The sequence below is a fragment of the Hyposmocoma kahamanoa genome, unplaced genomic scaffold (genome assembly GCF_003589595.1).
Source record: "Hyposmocoma kahamanoa isolate Upper Pololo Valley unplaced genomic scaffold, ASM358959v1 86, whole genome shotgun sequence".
In the NCBI taxonomy this organism is placed as follows: domain Eukaryota; kingdom Metazoa; phylum Arthropoda; class Insecta; order Lepidoptera; family Cosmopterigidae; genus Hyposmocoma; species Hyposmocoma kahamanoa.
The window spans coordinates 6574762-6580761 of NW_020654289.1; the positions used below are offsets into that span (position 1 = coordinate 6574762).

At 36.9% G+C, this 6000-nt stretch overlaps 1 long non-coding RNA gene across 1 annotated transcript in view; it reads right to left on the bottom strand.

The window, feature by feature from the left end:
• Window positions 1–3378, bottom strand: part of LOC113234943 — a 170183-nt gene extending 166805 nt beyond the window's left edge. Inside the window, exon 1 of the long non-coding RNA XR_003310817.1 lies at window positions 3145–3378. This is a non-coding gene — a long non-coding RNA (uncharacterized LOC113234943). The remainder of the gene's footprint in view (window positions 1–3144) is intronic.
• Window positions 3379–6000: the final 2622 nt, after the last annotated feature.

The following is a 6000-nucleotide window of genomic DNA, read 5'->3' on the forward strand; positions in this document are numbered from 1 at the left end:
ATCTCTGAGTGGCGCTGCAACTGTTGTAGACAGGCGTGTCACTTTCCACCAGGCGCACGACTTGTTCGTCCCGTCACTTGATATCATTTAAAAAAAGTAAACTGTTCTCTGTTCAAAACTAGTTTAGAGCCACTACTGTACATTTGAAGGAATATAAAAATGCTTGATGCCATGAGTTTATTTTCTCTTCTTGAAACACAAACCGGTAGTGGAAGACTTTCTTTCCTCATTGGCAGTAAAACGTGTAAAATTAAAAATCCTTATTTGTTTATTCATCAACTGCAAATATAACATTGCAAACCACTGGCTTTCTTGTCATGACCATCTATTTAGTTCTGATTTACATCACATTTACACTAAATTATCCATTTGAATGAAAATCAATTTACAACCCAGACGACATTTATGTGAAATATAGACACAGCGAAAGCTGCCCATTTTAGTTGTTTCTTAGTCAGATTTATTAAAGTATACGGCCATAAGGAAATGTTCATGGTATCGGAAACCTATTAAAGCGTCTTTAAATGTACAACACTACTACGACGCGTCTGTCAAGCAATTGCCTATAAAAATCACTTATTCCTATAAAACGTCCATAGTCCATTTGTTTAGGTACTTAACTAAATGTAAACAGTCTTGATCAAATAGACATTCTATCTAATGAAATATATATTTACAAAATGATTTTTACTTACCTTCAAATACAAAATACAAATACTTAGCTTCATATGAAATTGCATGCCTATTTTTATACCTATTGTTTTGTAAAGTATATATTTCACTAAAAAGATGTGTCAAGATTGTTTACAGTTAATTAAGTACCTAAACAAATGGACTATAGCGACTATTGTGAGGGGTGTGTAAGAACCCGCTGAAGAATTAACGATTTAACAGGTCCTGTGTTCGACGGTCAGACGTGACCATGGAACCTGTAAAGGGCCTGAAAAGTTGTTAAATAATGCCCTTATTGCTCGTGATGTTGTAAAACAGAGAAAGACGACTTGTGTAATGCAATAAATGTTTATTATCAAAATAATTCTGGATCAGTCAGGTATTGCAAGATTCCTGAAGTGAACGGTATGGTTTATTTTACAGCCTATTTCTGTTATTATAAATCTTAGTCCGTATACATGTGGTTAAAATAGGATCACCCAATATCTTCGTTTCATACAAAATTTTGCGTAATAATGATAAAAGTTCAGTCCACATGAATTTATTGTTGAAGGAATAAATAATAAAGTAAGGAAAAGCTGAAGGAAAAGGAGAAGAAAAGCTGTAACAAAAACAATGGTATAAAAAAAATACAACAATGTAAAAATACTCCCTACAGATTAGACATAAACTTAAGTGAACTTACCCCAAAAGGGCCTATATTTCGTATGTAATATATTAACTGTTTACATGATTGAAGGACACGTCTTTTCTCCTAGAGAATTTTGATGGGAGTGATGACGCAACGAAGCAAAGTAAGAATGATGAAGAAAAACAATTAGAGAACGATTCAAAATTTCAAAAATAAGTGGCCAAAAACCAGAGAAAAGGGTGATAAAAAGGTGGGATGACGATATGCAAGAGGACGCATCGTCACTGTGATAAGGCCAGAATCAGTCCTTTCACTATTTATTAAATTAACTTCCCTTTAAACGTGGCGATTATAGGTTATCCTCTATTTTTAACCAACTTCAAAAAAAGGAGGACGTTCTCAAGTCGACTATGTCTTTTTTATGTATGTTACGCGATAACTTATGAACCGATTTTGATGATTCTTTTTTTGTTGGAAAGAGGGGCCCTCAGAAGTGATTCCATTTAAATTTAAAGAAAATATTCCACATTCAAGGGTGGCAAACTACGATGAACTAATGAAACTACTATGAATGACTTTTGAGGTCGGTTTTTTTAACACTCGGTACTGAGATTATTGTTCTCTAATAGTACTAGACTAGTTGATGTTCATGTGGGGTGCACGAAAGAAAGGTCTACCATTCTTTTCCTGTGCGTCTGGTGCAGTCTGGGCAACAATCAGCGAATTCCTTATGGCGATTAGCAAATCTGAAAGGTGGCAAGGATTACAGTATATGCCATCGATACGATAAGAAGATGTACAAATATAGTAGTTACTCCGCTAGTAGATGGCATGTTTTGATGTAATCATCAATTGAAAAAGTTACAGACGTATCAGTTTGCAATGTTGAACATAATGCATGGAGATAAGGTATACTTTTCTGACATTTCCATAGCACTAATAGAACAATTTACCCGTCCAACGTTTTCACACCGGTAACCGAAAAAACACACTTTCTCTCTGGTTTTGTTACGTCCATTACGAAAATCATCTTGAGTTTTGCCTCAAACTTCCATCAAGTAAATAAATCGCTTAACGTTATTTCCAAACAAGACGACGATTTCATTAATATCGATCCCTTCATACATCAAGCTGGCATCTATTTACAAATTTCAACTGATTCTGAGATAACTTTGACGTTTATAGACTTACACCTATTAACTGGTTCCAAATGTGCTTCAAATCCCATATATAAAGTATTCAAGTCCGTGCCTCTTAAAGTGGTCGGTATATATGTAATCTACATGTTATCTATGTGATCTAAAGAATTTTGTGGAGGAATGTATACTAATTATAAGATGGTGTTAAAACGTAGGGATTTTATGTCGTAGTAACTTGTCGAATGTAGAATCATTGAGTGAGACTCTGACTACTCTATTTAAATCATTTTATGAAATGAATGATTATTAAGTGCTATTTAACTGTTAAGTTATTAATGTCAAATTAAATTAATATTCTTAATGTTGTTTAGTATTACTGGATGAATTAAAAATACGTATGAATCATATAGGATATTTCACAAAGACGTTTTTAATAAAGGTTTCCTTAACGTAGAAGAAAAAAGATTAAAGACAATATGAAAATTCAACCGCCGACCAAGAACCGTGGGATGACTAGTAACTACGTTCAAAAGAGGAACTTTGTCAGTATTTTTTATACCCTGATTGGAAAGTTCCAATTTCATCTAATTAATTTGGCCTTAGTCGTGATATGAAGGTCTTTAATGCATAAAACCCCTTGTATCTTTATAGATAGTAAAATACAAAGAAACTTCTTTTTTTTTCATAATAAATCGACCTTACCAAAATGAAACCGCATCGCCGGAAGGTAGACGAAACTTATCTTCATAAAACACCATACAGATTTCAGACACAAACAAGATACAATTAAAGCAATCTAGTCACATTTCCAATCAAAGCACTACACAACACGCTAGTTCCACTAACACAAACACTTACGTAATGGTCATTCAGAAATTTAAAAAAAAATGTCAAAGTTCGAAATTTTGAAAATGAACGTGACGCGGCGGCGGTTGGTGGAAAATGAGATGCGTCGGAGTGGAGCGCGCGCGGTGCGTTCAAAGCTCGCACTGAGCAGCAACAGCTATCTCACTATCTCCTTTTTTAATTTATTTTGAAACTGAACGAAAATTTGCGAGAGATTGACGGCTGTGCGCGGTTTTCTTTGATATTTTAAATTGTTTATTTTTTTTCTTCGCGACCACCGAGGCGGCTTAATTTCGGGTGCCAGTGCCCGCGTGTCATTTTTGACACGATAATCCGGTGCCTCTCGAAGGCATTCGACTCGTATGCATCTTCGAACTAAATACCCCGAAAAATATTCGACAATTTTAATTCTAATTTATACGGACAAAGTTCTTACCCTTTCACAATAAGGTCTCAATGTACACATTACATAAAGTAGAAACAAATCAATTAAGTGTTAAATATGTGTATTGAAAAGGTTTCACGAAGGTTCATTGAATAAGTTCCATTTACCTTAGATTAACGGTTGTATACTAAAATTATACAATCACAGCCAGCGTAAGTTCATTTTTAAGTAAATCACAGTCACATTAAGTCTTACTAACCTTTGGTTAGTATTCATTAAATTGAGCAAAATAATGTTCGTAATTCAACGAGAAGGAAGGCGATTGGTTTAGCGTTTAATTATGTAAATAATGGGCTTATTTCTATGCGATTCTATTTATTAAACATGTGATAATGATGACTACTTATTACTCAAGAAACTGGACGACGTTCAGAACTTGGCTGCGGCGCAGTATGTAATAGATACGTTTATAAAGTACGCTTGTGGTGACTTTTGAACGTAGGTACCTATTGATAAGCATAAGTGTCTGTTAAGGAAAACAGATGTAAACCTTTTACAGTAACTGTCTTCGTGGCCGAACGGTTACCATGCCGGACTGCCACGCAGAGGTCCCAGGTTCGATTCCTGGGCCTAGGCCTGGGCTAGGGTAATATTAAAATACTTATCAATAATTTATCAAAATGGAGCAGCGGCTTGGAGAGATACCGAAACAAAGAAACGCTATTGGATGCTGAAGCACATTTCTTGTTCGCTCTGCTTTGGTAGATAACACATTTTCTAAACTTGGAAACAGTTACTTACTATCAAGAGACAGACGCATGCACAAGGTGCGTGGAGATGAAGTAAAACACTAAAATCTTCGACACCAATGTACTTTATGAAGTTGCTTAATTGCATTGAGGGAAACGTTACAGTCGATTAACTATTATGTACAGTAGGTCACGACTCCAGTTATTATAAGGTGAAAACTACTTTGTCAGAAACATACCTTACTTCCTATACATAACTTATGGATTTTGACATTAAAGAAATACAAGTTGTATAATCGCATCACGAAACTAAAGTCGAGCTGGGCAGGGCACCTGACACGAAGACAAGATTTTTTTTCTAAGAGTTGTGGGGTGAACTTGGATGAGATTGGTGTGGAACCGTGGGGAGTGGCACAAAAACTTGAAGGTCTATACCCAGCAGTGGGTGAAGTCAGGCTGTATATAATGATGATGACACTTTAACCTGTGAATTCTCTTCCAACATTCACATCCAAATAAAAATTTGCTGCTGCTTAGAGACTTTCGTGAAAAAAATTACATCCACAGCAAAAAGTAAACAAGCTATGTGTACGTCGTCGTAAGTCGTATTTACTTTTTATACAGGTTGTAAAAAAGCGTAAATTAAATTCAATGTGTTAACACTTATACATGATAATGTATACAACTTTCGCTCGGTGTGGATATCGTAATTAGAGATTAAGATATAAGTACTCTAACCCTATCCTATTAAAAGTACCGGCGGCGTTAACCCATGTAGCGCCCGGATGTAATAAATACCCTGGCGCCCTGTAATAGGCGCGCGATCAAAATGGATATATACTTACAGTTATATTTTCCCCAGTGATCGGAAATTCGGGTGCAAATAGTGCTATTATAAATGATGTTAGGAAGCAATAGCCCGTTTACCGTTTACACGAGCGAAGCATTGCAGGATCTTTGGAGGCGACGCAAGCTGCGCTCGTGTGAACGGCACACCCTGCACCACAGATAAAGCCGGCACTGCTATTATGCTATCGTCATCATCATCCACAGCCCGACTTCACCCACTGCTGGGTATAGGCCTCTCGTAGTTTGTGCCATCCACCACGATCCCGTGCTAGTCTCGCCCAACCAGTGACCGCATCGTGGACAATGTCGTCCACCCATCTCGCTACAGGACGTCTCACATTTCTACATCCATTTATTGGCCTCCATTCGGTTACCGCCTTACTCCACCAGTGTTCACCACGTCTCGCAACAGTCTTGTCCAACTCCATTTTAAACTCGTTATCCGATCTCCTATGTCCTGAACCTTGGTTACATCTACGGATTTCAGAATTCGAAACTCGATCTACCTACCGAGCATGCTTGTCTTCCGTAGCTATTTGAGCGACTCTCGTTTTGTACACAGCCTTCAGTTTTATTATTATTATGCTATAACTTATAGCTTAATGCCTAGCTAGAGCTTAGTGCCTTTTGATAGAAACTCTGGGTCCCTGGGGGCCACAAGCGAAAATTCTCGCTAAGGTTCGGTTAAGACTGAAAGTGTTCAGGTCGCCCTGTTGTTGAAGTTGAAAG